The 15,745-nt window shown below is 38.5% G+C and overlaps 1 non-coding gene across 1 annotated transcript; it reads left to right on the top strand.

Moving 5' to 3' along the window:
• Positions 1-647: 647 nt before the first annotated feature.
• On the top strand, positions 648-773 carry LOC111820356 (U6atac minor spliceosomal RNA). The gene has a single exon (XR_002823905.1). It is a non-coding gene; the product is annotated as a U6atac minor spliceosomal RNA (small nuclear RNA).
• The last annotated feature ends 14,972 nt before the right edge of the window (positions 774-15,745 follow it).

The raw sequence follows: 15,745 nt of genomic DNA, 5'->3' as shown, positions 1-15,745 counted from the left end.
TTACTTTGTCGTAATTTCATAAACGAAAAGTATGTTTTAATATCAAAAGTAAGGAAAAGACAAAATCTAAGAATAAAAGACAATCCTTTAAGTTAAATAAGCTTTACACTATGAAAAACTTGTTCCACTGTGCTCATTTTTCTCATTGTCCCTCTGACCGATAAAAAGTTTGCCACAGACCAGCACCAATTTCCAGACTAGCATTTGGGAATCTCTAGGTTAAATTTCAAAGGCAACCACTAAAATGCATAAATATTGAGAAATAACACTACAAACATGTTTACTTCTGTGTAGATTCCCTGTAGCTTCTTGAACCCTGGCCATCGTTGGAGGGCTCTGCTTCCCAGCAGAGTGGTGAGGTGGGAGTTCATCCTACTTCTTCCTCCTTGTGGCATGAGAGCATTCTTCCTCCCTTCTCCCTGAAATCCCCAATGTTAAACCTCATGTTATCAGATTGTATCATCCAATGCCCCTCTTCAGTAGGGTTATCTATTGACCCCAGGGTCCTTCCTTCTTCTTTCATGTTAATTTTAATGCCTGGCAATCTGTCATTCTCACCAGTACTACTCTCAATATACACATTTTTTAAAATAGACATTTGCTATGAGCTAGGCCTTATACTAACTGCTTTAGAAATAGTAACTCCTATGTTGTATGAAAGGAGAGAAGGTTAGCCCTCTCCTTGACAAGAATGGAAGAGGTCCTCAGACCTTGCAACATGCATATGGTTAAGGCATTGCTGCCTATTTTGTGGAATCTAACCATAGTTTTTGATACTACTCATGAATGCGGTGCTCCATTAATATAATGTATTTATGAAACCAAAGGTTAACAATTATTCCAAAGCAAAAGTGATAAGATAAGGGGGCAGGGAAACTAGAGTACTGGAAATAGAAAAACCAGAGTGCAATTAAATGGAATGTTGACATATCTTGAAAACTGTAGCAAATGTCATTGAACAATTTGTGAAGAAACTGTCAGATGGGAAACTAACTTGCTGTGTAAACTTTCATCAAAAAAAAAATATATATATATATATTAATAATAATAAAAAAAGAAATAGTAACTGCCCTCCCACTGATGCTGTCGTAGTCTGAGTCCAAGCGCTCTTCATTTCTTGAACAGACTTTTGCATCCATATGTTAGTCATCTTGGCTCCCATGTCAGAGCTTTCCATCTACTCTGCACAACTATCTGAACTTGGCACTTTACTCTTAGATATCTTAGAAGGTTTCTGTGCTGGATCTCTTACCCCATCCTTCTCCATCCTGTTCTTCGCAGGAGGTTGACCTGGCTTTGGGGTTTTAGTGGCATTTTACCCATGGGAAGCACCTGCAGGAGCTCAGAGGGTGAAGTGACTGTGAAATCAGGCTACTTATCTCTGAGTAAAGTGATGATCCCTTTGGCTAAAATAAGTAAAAATAAGTATTAATATGTGTGGCAACCTCTCTGCCAAATTGCCTGGGGCTGGCTGTGTTCCTCCAGGGCAGGCCATCTGGAGTTTCTGTCCATACAGCACTGCTGTGGAAATTCCTATAACTACTCCCTTCTCCTGCCACTTCCAGCCTAAGGTGGTGACTCCCTGCTTTGCTGCGCCAGGTACTATACTGTTTCTTCCTTGTTTCCTTAACTGCTGCCCACAACTTTGTAAATAAACCTACTCCTTACTTGTTGACTGTATCATTATGTGACATTTCACATTTACAACAATAATAAAAAATCTACTATCCAACTATTTTGTGCATTAATGGCATACATCTGGCATTAACGAAAGCCAAGTTGCAAAGTGAAAGTAACACTGAATGTAATAGTTAAGGTTATGTGTCAACTTGGCTGGGCTATAATTCTGATGTGATCATCCTCCATTTTTCATAATGCTGATTTTTGCATAATGACCTGGTCTTTGGAGCCTAACCATGTCGATAAGTGAGGAAAGGGTGTAGTCTGTTATTAAACTCTCTTCAATCACTCACCAGCACTAGTCTGTCAGTTTGTTGTACTGTGGTGGCTTGAGTATTGCTGTGATGCTGGAAGTTATGCCACCAGTATTTCAAATAACAGTAGGGTCACCCATGTTGGACAGGTTTTCAGTGGAGCTTCCAGACTGAGACATACCCAGAAGAAGGACCTGGTGGTCTACTTCTGAAAAAAACTGGCCAGTCAAAATCTTATGAATAGCAGAAGAACATTGTCTGAAATAGGGCCAGAAGATGAGCCCCTCAGGTTAGAAGACACTCAAAATACTACTAGGGAAGAGCTGCCTCCTCAAAGTAGGGTAGACCTTAACGATGTAGATGGAGTCAAACTTTCAGGACTTTCATTTGCTGAAGTGGCATGACTCAAAATAAGAAGAAACAGTTGCAAACATCCATTAATAATCAGAACATGGAATGTATGAAGTATGAATCTAGGAAAATTGAGAGATGTCAAAAATTAAATGGAACACATAAAGATCAATATCCTAGACTGGTATTGGCCATTTCAGATTGGACAATCATATGGTCTTCTATGCCAGGAATGACAAATTGAACAGGAATGGCATCACATTCATTGTCAAAAAGAAATTTCAAGATCTATCCTGAAGTACAACACTGCCAGTGATAGGATAATATTCATAAGTCTACAAGAAAGACCAGTTAATATGACTATTATTCAAATTTATGCACCAACCACTAAGACCTAAGGTGAAGAAATTGAAGATTTTTACTAACTTCTGCAGTCTGAAATTGATCAAACATGCAATAAAGATGTATTGATAATTACTGGTGATTGAAATGCAAAAGTTGGAAACAAGAAAGATCAGTAGTTGGAAAATATGGCCTTGGTAACAGAAATGATGCCGGAGATTGCATGATTGAATTTTGCAAGACCAACGACTTCTTTATTGCAAATACTTTTTTTTGCAACAACGTAAATAGCAACATGCACGTGGACCTCACCAGATGGAATACACAGGAATCTAATCAACTACCACTGTGGAAAGAGACAATGGAGAAGCTCAATATCATCATCCAGAACAAGGCCGTAGGCTGACTGCAGAACAGAACATCAATTGTTCATATGCAAGTTCAAGTTGAAGCTCAAGAAAATTAGAGCAAGTCCATGAGAGACAAAATAGTACTTTGTGTATATCCCACCTGAATTTAAAGACCATCTCAAGAATAGATTTGATGCATTAAACACTAATGACCAAACACCAGACAAATTATGGAATGACATGAAGGAGATCATACATGAAGAAAGCAAAAGGTCATTAAAAAGACAGGAAAGAAAGAAAAGACCAAAATGGATGTAAGAAGAGACTCTGAAAGTTGCTCTATTCTGTAGCTAAAGTGAACAGAAGAAATGATGAAGTAAAACAGCTGAACAGAATATTTCAAAGAGTGGCTAAAGAAGACAAAGTAAAGTATTATAATGAGATGAGCGAAGACCTGGAGTTAGAAAACCACAAGGGATGAACAAACTCGGCAATTCTCAAGCTGAAAGAACCAAAGAAAAAATTCAAGCCTTGAGTTGCAACATTGAAGGATTCTATGGGGAAAATGTTGAACGATGCAGGAAGCATTAAAAGAAGATGGAAAAAATACACAGAGTCACTGTACCAAAAAGAATTGGTCGGTGTTCAACCATTTCAGGAGGTAGCATATGATCAAGAACTGATGGTATTGAAGGAAGAAGTTCAAGCTGCACTGGAGGCACTGGAGAAAAACAAGGCTCCAGGAATTGACAGAATACCAATTGAGGTGTTTCAACAAATGGATGCAGTGCTGGAGGTGCTCACTCATCTATGCCAAGAACTTTGGAAGATGGCTACCTGGCCAACTGACTGGAAGAGATCCATATTTGTACCCATCACAAAGAAAGGTGATCCAACATAATGCAGAAATTATCAAAAAATATCATTAATGTCATATGCAAGTAAAATTTTGCTGAAGATCATTCAAAAATGGTTGCAGCAGTACATCCACAGGGAACTGCTAGCAATTCAAACCGGATTCAGAAGATGATGAGGAATGAGGAATATCATTGCTGATGTCAGATGGATCTTGGCTGAAAATACCAGAAAGATGTTTATCTGTGGTTTATTGACTATGCAAAGGCATTCGACTGTGTGGATCATAACAAATTATGGGTAACGCTGCAAAGAATAGGAATTCCAGAAAACGTAATTGTGCCCCAGAGGAACCTGTACATAGACCAAGAGGCAGTTGTTCGGACAGAACAAGGGGATACTGTGTGGTTTAAAGTTAGGACATTTTTGTGTCAGCGTTGTATCCTTTCACTATACTTACTCAATCCGTATGCTGAGAAAATAATCCAAGATGCTGGACTATATGAAGAAGAACGAGGCATCAGGATTGGAGGAAGACTCATTAATAACCTGCTTGCTGAAAGCAAAGAGGACCTGAAACACTTACTGATGAAGATCAAAGACTACAACCTTCAGTATGGATTGCACCTCAACATAAAGAAAACAAAAATCCTCACGACTGGACCAATAAGCAATATCATGATAAATGGAGAAAATATTGAAGTTGTCAAGGATTTCATTTTACCTGGATACACAATCAACACCCATGGAAACAGCAGTCAAGAAATGAAAGCACGGGGGGGAGGTGGAGCCAACATGGTGCTATTGACAGAAGCACCATGCCATCCCTCTGCAGCAAAGACCCGAAAAACTTAAGTAAAACAGACAGAAACATCAGTCCTGGAACCTAAGCACCAAATGAAGGAATAAAGAACTTGATCAAGTGCTTAATGGAATAAGAAATTGACAGAGAACAGAGAACAAGGAGAGCTACGGAGCTCCCAGCAGGAGACAGAGCACCTGGTAACCAGGTATACACACTTCCCCACTCCCATCCTTCTTCCTTCTACAAAGCCTCTGCTGCTTGCCAATGGGCCACACTTGCTCAGCCAGAGAGACACTAGCTCACTGCTACCAGGGTCTGCCCAACACCCACCAGCTGGCCCCTTCACTGCCGTTTTTTGTTTGTTTGTTTGTTTTGGTTTGCATTTTTGTTTGTTGATTTTTTTTTTTTTTTGGCTTTTTTGTTGTTGTTGTTGCTCCTCTCTCTCTCCCTTCCTTCCTTCCCTTTCTCCTGCCCAGCTAGCCCCTTGTGCCATCCTCTCCCCTTCTTGACAGGCTGTGATTTTTTGGTTTGTTTGCTTTGTTCTTTTGTTTTGTTTTGTTTGTTTATTTTTTGATATTGCTTTTTTGGTCTTTTTTGTTGCTTCTCTCTCTCCCCCTTCCTTCCTTTCTTTTCTTCCATTCAGCTAGCCCTATATTCCATCCCTTCTCCTTCTTGGCGAGTTGTGATTTTTTTGGTTTGTTTGCTTTGTTCTTTTTTTTTTCTTTTCTTCTTTTTTTCTGTTTCTACTCTCTCTCTTCTTTCCTTTCTCCTGCCCACCCAGCCCTGTGCACAGCCCCTTCCCCTTCTGGAGGGGCCGTGTCACACAGCTTGGTTGGAAAGTCACTGTACGTGGCCTCCCAGGGTCTGTGCCACTGTCACCAACCAGCTCCCCCAGCACCATTTTATTTACTTCTTTATTGTTTGTGTTTTTTTTTTTTTTTGTTATTGTTTCTTCTCTCTCTCTCCCTTCCCTCCTTTTCTTTCTCCCATTCACCCAGCCCCATGCCGTCCCCAACTTCTTAGTGGGCTGTGCTGTACCGCTCAGCTGGACACCCTCTGGCACTCAGCCCCCCTGGGTCTGCACTGCCCCCACAGTGGAACCTAAGTACCAAATGAAGGAATAAAGAACTTGATCAAGCACCAAACGGAATAAGAAACTGACAGAGAACAGAGAACAAGGAGAGCTACGGAGTGGAGGTCCCATACCAGTTAATGTGGCTGGATTCTCCATCTTGGGCTACAGCCAACAAAGAACTCAAACTCAAACCATATTTTTTTTTTATCTTTCCCCTTTTCCTTTTCCTTCTCCCTCCCACTTAGGCCTTGTGCTGCCTCTGCCCCTTCCTGACGGGCTGTGCCATGCCTCCTGGTGAGAGAGACATCAGCTTGCTGCCACCCCAATTCTGCCCCAACCCCAGTGGCTGGCACACCCACCACCATATTTTTTTGTGGTGGTGTTTTTCTTTAAATTATTTTTTATTTGTTTGATTGTTAGTTTCTTCTCTCTCTTTTGCCTCTTTCCTTTCTTTTCTCCCACCTACCTAGCCCCATGAGCCACCCACACTGCTTCTCGACAGGCTGAGCCACATTGCTCAGCTAGAAAGCCATCAGCACATGGTCTCTCCGGGTCTGCCCTGGCCCCACTTGCCTAATCCTACCACATGGCCATTTTATTTACTTTTTTCTTTTACTTCATTTTTTTTCTATTTTTAAACTTTTTTTTTTTTGCTTTTGTGTCTCTCTTTATCTTCTTTCACTCACCTACTGAGCTCTGCACATCACATCCTCTCTTTTCCCTCCTGCCTATCTGCACCATGCGCCAAGTGCCATGCCCCCAAGCAGTACACACATGGTCCCCTGGGCCCCGCCCTGTGCTGCCCCCCAGCCCTGCCCCATTGCCCCCAGTTCATACTGCAAACTACCCATACCTGCCCCTCCACTCCGCCCTGATGCACCACAGCTGAGTGTCTGGCCCTGCCAACCTGGACAAGATAGTGAGAATTATCATGTCCACAGGTGAACAAACAACAAAACACACCCAGCCCACCCGCCCAGACATAACCAAATAAAACAAAAAAGAAAGCTGAAACAATCAAATCTACGATCAATAAATGAAGAAAATAATTCCTGAATGTCCCAGAGACAGCAGACAATAGCAACACATAAAAAAAATAAGTGAGAATGTCTCCAAAAAGCAACCAAAATAAAATACCAGATGACCTTCTGCTAGAAAAAAAGTTTCTGGAACTCCCTGATAGGAAATTCAGAACTGTAATATTCAGAGTTCTCCAACAGATGAAGGAAAATGCAGAAAAAAATAAGGAAAAAATAGACAAAATCATCATGGAAAAGACAGACAAAACAATGGAAGAAATCAGCAAAATAATACAGGAACAAAATGCCAAAATAAATAAACAACTAGAAAGCATACAAAAACAGCAATTAGAAATCCAAAAGATCAACGAGATTTCAGAAATGGAAAGTGCAATAGAAGGTTTTAGGAACAAATTTGAAACGGTGGAAGACAGGATCAGCGAAATTGAATACAAATCCTTGGTTACCACTTTGTTTAAGGAAAAATTAGAGAAAAGAAAGAAGAAAAATGAAGAAACCCTGAGAACGAAGTGGGATAGAATCAAAGGCAAAAATGTGCCTGTGACTGGAGTTGCAGAACAGGGTGAGAAAATGGAAAACACAGAGAGGATCATTGATAATTTGTTGACAGAAAACTTCCCTAATATCATGAAAGATGAAACAGTGACCGTCCAAGAAGCTCAATGAACCCCAATTAGGATAGACCACAAAAGAAAATACCAAGACATATCATAATCACACTCACTAAAACCAAAAACAAAGAAAGAATCCTGAGAGGAGCTCAAGAAAAATGAAAAGTTGGGTACAGAGGGGGAAAATTAAATCTAAGCTGTGATTACTCAGCAGAAACCATGAACGCAAGAAGGCAATGGGATGACATATATAAAATATCGGAAGAAAAAACTGCCAGCTAAGAATAATATATCTTGCAAAACTCTCACTCAAATACGATGGCAAAATTAGGACATTTCCAGATAAACAGAAATTAAGGGAATAAGTAAAAACCAAAACAAACTTACAAGAATTATTAAAGGGAGTCCTTCAGTTAGAGAACCAACAACATCAAACAACCTGAATATAGCACATAAGACAGTATCAGCCTGATACCAACCTAGGTATAAAATAAAACGGGTTTAACAGGTTTTATCATAATTTATATAACTAGATCCCTACTGATGACTACCATACCATACCTGTTGCCGTCGAGTTGATTATGACCCTTAGCAACTCTATAGGACAGAGCAGAACTGCCCCATAGGGTTTCCAAAGAGAGGCTGGAGGATTCAAACTGCCGGTCTTTTGGTTAGCAGCCAAGCTCTTAATCACTATGCCAACAAGGCTCCTACAGATGACTATTTATGATTTTTTTGTTATAACAAATTATTTTGCAATAAACATCCATGTAAATATATGTTTAATTAAGCACAACTGTCAATTCACCAGTTTGCATTATACCATTCTTGTTTTCCAAGGAAAGTTTTAATTGCGCTCTCACTCTTTCCAATTTTCTATTGTGTATTAACAGAGCTTGTTTCAAATCTACTGTTGCTCTTCCTAACATATCATCTGCTTTTAAAGTCTGATGATTCTAAACTCAAAATTCCAATGTAGTCTGTGGGGTCACATTTCCGGTTAGCTGTTCAGCCCATTTTGGATTAGAAGAACTACTGTATTTTGCCGTTCTCAATTTCATCATCTACATCTATGGCTACTCCTGTATATATTGTTGTTCCAAACCAGTTCTTTTTTCTTTTTAGTTACTTGTAACTGTAACGTTCCACTGTGGTTATTACTAGTATCACTAAATACCTTGGTTGTTTTGATTTTTGAAACATGTGGAGAGATGAACATATATTTTGCAAGACTTTTGAGTAAGTATAATAAATCTGACCTGAACCATTTGAATTTTGGATTTAATTCAGAGCTATAGTTATTTAATGCATGATAAAAGTTTTATTAAAAACTTAAGTTTTCAGCTTATGAGTCCTGTTTGGTGTGTGCATTTTCTTATTATTTTCATTTGTTCTTTACTTTGTTTACTCTTTTCATTTATCTTTGCTCTGCATTATTTCTTTTATTTTACTTTATTCTTATTTGTACACTATTCTTTATTATATGTTACTTTATTCTTCTTAGGGAATGAGTAGTTGAGACTGGTTTACTAGTAAGGTAATGCCAAGTAAAGAAAATACCTTTTTAACATCAAAAGTGCGTAGTAGGGGTAAAATGCAGAACAGAATTTCAAATTCTCATGGAATCCAGCCTTTTGGAGACATGAAGGCTGATGAATTCCTGAAACTATTGCCCTGAGATAATCTTTAAATCTTAAATGAAAAGTATCCTCTGAAGTCTTCTTAAAATCAAACAATAGTTTAGCATAACTAGTAAAGAAGACATGCCTTGAGCATTTTGATTTTTTAAGATTTATCTATATTGGATCAAACTGACAACAGCAACTTGAAAGATTAGATAGGAACCATAGGAGGCAATGAGTTTATGTTAACGGGGGAGGAACAACTCAGTAAAGGAAGGTGAGAGTGATTGCACAACTCAAAGAATATAATCAATGTCACTGAATTGTACATGTAAAAACTGTTGAATTGGTGTATGTTTTGCCATGTGTATTCTCAAAAACACCACAAAAAAAATACAAAAAAATTTCATAAATGTTTTAACTTGTGCAAATTAACTTTTGTTGTTCCTACTTTTAGAAATATTAAAGTCCGGGGACTCCAAAAGTTGTGGAGTCATTTTGCTCTCCATTGGCACCCATGGAGCTGTCAGAGCAGCTCACGTTGGTGGTAGGTTGGAGAGCTGGATGTCTCCCAGTCAACTCTGTGGCAGCCCAGAGCCTGTGCTTTAAGCTTAGCCAGGCTGGGAGCTTACTGGAGAGTTATTTTCAAACTACACTATTTCATTTAGTGAAACACCATTGAAATATTTGAGTTCTTGGGTGGTGCAAATGGATAATGCACTCAGCTGCAAACTGAAAGGTTGGAGGTTGGAGTCCACCCAGAGGTGACTCAAAAGAAAGATCTATTTCCAAAAACTAGCCCGTGAAAAAGGAGCCCTAGTGACACTTGGCTGCTAACCAAAAGGTCGGCAGCTAGAACCTACTAGCCACTCAGTGGGAGAAAAACCCTGGCAATCTGCTCCCCTAAAGATTACAGCCAAGAACCCTACGGGGCAGTTCTACCCTGTCACAAAGGGTTGCTATGAGTTGGAGTTGACTTTGTGGCACACAACAACAATAGCTATTGAAAACCCTATGAAGCACAGTTCAACTCTGACATATATGGTCACCATAAGTTGGAGTGACTGTCTGGCAACTGATTGGTTGGTTGCCCGGGCTTGGTTGTCTGGATAAACTCCTAAAGTCACTGACAGATTTCCTCCAGCAAGGAAAGTATGTAAATGAGTCTATTTGTGAAATTAACCAACCATCTCTTTTGATAAAGTAATTCATACCCTCCTCCCCACGAGAAAGTGGAAAAAGAAAGAAAGAAAAATTCACCTCCATTAGAGGACCCCTTCCAAGCTTCTGAGGAACCAGCAGGATCCAGGCAGTATCCTCAGCTCAGAAGTCTAAGCGTCAGCTCTGAGGAACCCTGCTCTATTTCAAGGTTTTGATAGCCCCGCCATTCTCCTTGTTCCCGGCCATAGGGGTGTTACCGAACCAGGGAAGGTAGGTCCTTGTCCAGTACGTTCAGACCTGCCAGTGATCTGGGCACCTATGTCTTTGAGAAAGAGGAAGTAACTTTATTGTAATGCGCAGAGCAAGGAGTCGGGAGGAAGTTTCTCAAATCCAACTCCCTGAGCTATGGGGAATCTGGGCTTATATGTGATTTAGGCAGTAGGATGGCAGCCGTGCACGCATACTAGAGAGGGAAAATTCTAGAAGGAATACGTAGTGGGGACAGGAAACAGGAAGTGACATGGTTCTTGTTGGACTTCTAGCTTCGGAATAGGATCTGGGTGATAATTTTCCTTCTGATTGGTTGCACCTGTTGCTATGTCCGCTGTTGCGGTCAATTAACGGTCACGGCTGGCCCTTCTGAGCATGTGGGGAGGGCCGAATCTCGTTTGGGCTAGTTTAAGGACTAATGGAAATTTACTGGCATTCTTAGGGTCAGGTTACAGGGGGTAGTTATTTCCTGCAGTTACTATCCCTGTTTCCTCATTGTTCCCTTTTTGATTTTTCGGTCCTCCAATACCTCTTAAAATAATTCCCTAAATTTATTTATTCCTGTTAAAATAAGAATTTTCCTTTCTATTTTCTTGACTTGACCCTGACTGATACATTACAGAGTAGAACTGCTCTATAGGATTTTCAAGGCTGTAATTTTTAGGAGGCAGATCACCAGGCCTTTCTTTTGTGGCCCTGCTGGGAGGGTTCAAATCACCAACCTTTAGGCTAGTAGTCGAGAACAAACTGTTAGTGCCACCCAGGACTGCTTACAAAAATATACTATAAAGTTATTAGTTCTCTGTGTGGGAAGAAGTTTAGAAAGAGAAGTTTTGTAAGCCCGGGTGAGCATAAAAATAAAACCCAACATCCTCCAACCATCCTCTCTCATCAACACTTTTTAATTTTATAAAGTCCTTAGAGGATGTAAAAAAGCTGGTTTTACCAGTTAATATGTACATGAATAATTTGATTCAATTTTGATATAAACACTTAAGATTTTGTATTTTACTATATCTATTTTATGGTCATGATGGACCATAAAATGATCAGTGTAAACTATTTTAAGCTTAGTATATGAAACTAGGCCACATTAATGAAAATACAGTCCACAGCCATTACAATTCTCACATGGTGATGGGAATTTTTACTTTTCCTCCATATGCTACGAAACTTTGTTTAGGCTAGAACCTCTATGCAGCAAACTATGGACTTAAAGAACTGCACCATGAATGAACACACTGATTTGTTCATGGCAGCAAAAGGAAAAGATATAACTGAGTCAAATTTTTACTAGGAAGTAAGGAACTCACTGTTTGAAGAGACTGTCTAGCATTTGGTAATATGTGGACTGAGCATTTGGTGAGTTTGAACTAAATTTTCCTCTCATTCTCTTCCTTCCTTGCTTCCTTCCTTCCTTCCTTTCTTCTCTCATTTCTTCCTTTATTTTTGTTCTTTCCCACCTTTGGCTCTGTATAAGACCAGTCCATGTCATCCCTCCTGAGATCACTGCAATGATAGCACAAAACCGATTGCCTTTCCTGGAGCCAATTCTCTGAGGACTTGCAGTAATCTATTTGCCAGCAACACACTGAAGATTGTTAAAGGGCACAACCGTCAAAAGCAGGACACAAGGTAAAGCATCTCAAGAGGCATATTCTGTGTATAAATACTGATGAGAGCACAGCCTGCCATGGACCTACCTACCAGACCATCGGCAAGGCAGGGAGTGATGGAGCACCACGCTCACTTGAATAGTAAGAAATCTTAGTAAAACAGTTAATTCCCTTTTAAATTATTTTAACTCAAACTACCTAATCAGTGAAAGAGATGCTGGTAAACCAAAAGAGAATATATTAGGAGAGGAAAAAGATCAGATAGATTTATCTCTTCTTTTTTTTTTTTTTAATGTATGTTGAAAGGACCACACTTAAAACAGTCATTGACATAAATAAACCTAGATCATTTTTTAAAATCTCCGAAATTCTAAAGAGGCAACGATATGAACACCTATAGCATATCTTCCTTAAATTTAATTTATGGGTCATATCTCTTATTTAAGAAATTATTATATGGGTGAGATATATTAAAGCAAGATGAAATAAAATTTAAGCAGAAATAATCCCAGAGGTAGAGTGCTTGGGCTGTAAACCAGTAAAGAGAAGAGAAATCACACCTAGTAAAGAGGTGTGATTTTTTTAAATTCCCCCCCCCATTTAATTTGTTATAAATTACTGAGCCCTATTGGATATTTTCCTTTCTTGTTTGAGGCAAGTAAATATATAACCCTTAATATAATTTTAGACATTTATGCTCAAGGAAAAAAATATTACATAATTCCTTTTCATCTTTTCCTTGAAATTCTGAGGAACTTTTACATATTCAAAGTTATTATTTTAGAATTCTTGTGTCTGTTCCGTGATTGTGTATTCATATCTATTTCTCTATTTTATACACTTAAAAAAATACTATACAATTTTCACCCCAGAACTGTTAGCCAATGTCTCTTTCTACTTCTTGGTAGAAATAAATGACAATTTCCTATTCTTTCATTAAGTGATGGTTTGTAATTCTGTCATTAATTTGGTCCTTTGTCACTGCTGCTTGGGGAAATGTTATTGCTAAAAACCAGTATGACAACATCCCATGATAACATTTCTAGGATTGTCGAAACACCTCTCCCCTAGTAACTACCTACATTCTTAAATTTATTTTATTTTTTTAATTACTTTGTGTATCTTTTTTGGAAGTGATAGAAAGGTATCTCTATTCTGTTAAATATTAAAATAAAAAACCAAATCCTAACTCCATTTAATTTTTGACAACTGTTTTTAAACCAAAGCAGTAGACCAGCAGTCATACTTGCAACTTGTTTACTTACTTTTGTTAATTTTGAGTCAAGAGCCGAAGGTAGAAATTGAAAATTATTATTATCTTTGACATTAGATTTACAATTCACCTGTGTAATTCTTTTAAAAATAGATGTTGTGTACTTTGCTCTATTTTCTTGTCTTAATCTAGCACTTAAATGTTTAAATAGTTCCCTAGAGTATGGAACCATGCAGCAGGAATGTGAGAGAATACTGTCAGCTTCTAGCAGCTGTTTCATACCATGTTTAAAAACAAACAAAATAAAATAGTATGAAATTCACTTTACAAATCTTGTTGTTGTTGTGTACCCTTGATGTCGATACTGGCTCATAGTGACCCTAGGTGACTATAGGACAGAATAGAACTGCCCCATAGGGTTTCCTAGGCTGTAAGCTTTAAGGGAGCAGATTGCCCAGTTGTTTTACCCCATTACAAACCTAGGAGGTTAAATTACACAGTCTTTTCAGGGATTAGGTTTTCGAATATGAATATGAAACTTCAAAGACTACAAAACAAAATATTCAAGAGTGTGCTCTCTTGGATGGGAAATGCTATGTCTATGGATAGACAGTGAGAGTGCTTAAATAATATTGTGGTTATTGATAGCTACCTTTAAAGATAATTAAAAAGAAAGAATATTCACAAAAACAAAATCAATAAAAGGCAGGCTAAAGTTAATTTATTAAAAAAGGTAAGTAAGTATATAGTATTTCATTATAGTCAGCATCTTAGAGCTGAGGAACCTCGTGGTAAGTAATGAAATAATTTGTGCTCTGAGTTCCGAAAATGATAGTCTGCAGTTTATAAAGGAGCTGAATAAGTGTTTGTCTTTCTTACATTTTGCTTCTGTATGTTTTGGTTTCTCAAGTTCATCTCAATTGCATAATACCTGATTGGCACAATTAAAAAGTATCTAAAGAAAAATGCTAATCGGAGAAATTAAATTACTACATGCAGAGAAGATAAAACATGCCATAATGTTAAGATTTCAAATAATACACAGACAGTGGGAATATTTATACAGCTAGAGTAGCTATTTAGTGGAAATAGTGTTTTCAAAGATACTTGTATTCTCAGTAATGTCTTTTCCAAGTCAATCTTGTGAGGATGTGGTTTGGACTCGTTTTCCCTATGGACCTATGGAACAGAGATTTTTAGTGTATTCTCAGGCCAAAGTTCACTTCTCCAACCTGGCCTTAGATCTCACAAATGCTTGCCATTGGTTGTCATAGTTACACATCCAGCCCCAGCCCTGGAAATACAAATCAAACCCGCGTCATACTGTGGGTGAGTCAGTCTCATTATTTTTACCTTATAAAGGCAACGTCATAAATTCTATCAAATGACAGATTAAACAATGAACACTCCTATGTGTCAAATTTGTTATGAATATAGAACCTGGAATCTGCGGACAAGAGGATCTCAATGTAAATTTAAATTCATGAATTCAGCTGGTAAGTGACAGAAGATAATCGGCAAGATTGATAGAATCTATCATTTGAGGTATTTTTTCCTTCTTTTTGAGATTATTCATGTATAACCTCGTCACCTTTAGCATATTTTAAAGTTACCATAACGTTACTCTAAATCCTTTTTATGTTGTTCACGCTGGGGAGAGAAATATTTCCTTATTGATTTGTATGTAATAAACAACAGTGTCAAAAGCATTTACAAATGCCCACGAGAGAAATTTTTTTTAAAAAGTACAATCTTAAGACTGTAATTATTGTTTCATCTAAAAATTAAATAATAATACCAGTTGTTATTGTGCTTGATAGGTGCTGTTGAGTCGGTTCCTACTCATAGCAACCCTACTTTAAACTTAAAGAACCGCTGCCCAGTCCTGCGCCGCCTGCACAATCTTTGCTGTTTGAGCCGGTTGTTGCAGCCACTGTGTCAATCCATTTTGTTGAGGGTCTTCCTCTTTTTCGCTGACCCTCTACTTTACTAAGCATGATGTTCAGCCAGAGCCCCTAGTAATTCTTCAGGTTCTTTTATCCAGAAAATTGGTTAATATAATTGGTACAGGTAGAATTCTTGATTTGTCTGTGGATTTGAAATGGGAACCTCCTGAGTAAGGGCTACATATTAGTGGAACCAGTACATGCAGTATCTGGATTACTCAGGTGGTTTTAACTGGGTTCATTAACTCAATTCTCCTTTAGCCCCTAGCTACTTAAGGAGTGGTCTTTGGACTAACGGCATTAACATCTTCTGGGACCTTGTGAGAAATGCAGACTCTCAGGCCCCACCCCAGAATCAGAATCTGTGTTTTAAAAAGGTCCCCTATGTGATTCTTGTGCATTAATATTAAGGTTTTGGAAGCGCTGCTCCTAGCCAGTAGTGAGTTTAAACTTGGAACTGGACATGCAGACTGTCTTGGCCTTTGTGAAAGTTGCCCTGCCAATAATTTTTATTGTTTTCTCCTTTCTTACGTAGAAATGAGAGGAACGCTGTA

This window comes from Trichechus manatus, unplaced genomic scaffold, assembly GCF_000243295.1.
Source record: "Trichechus manatus latirostris isolate Lorelei unplaced genomic scaffold, TriManLat1.0 scaffold00002, whole genome shotgun sequence".
Classification (NCBI taxonomy): domain Eukaryota; kingdom Metazoa; phylum Chordata; class Mammalia; order Sirenia; family Trichechidae; genus Trichechus; species Trichechus manatus.
The sequence above is the reverse complement of the archived record's forward strand: the minus strand, read 5'-3'. Positions and strand labels throughout refer to the sequence as shown.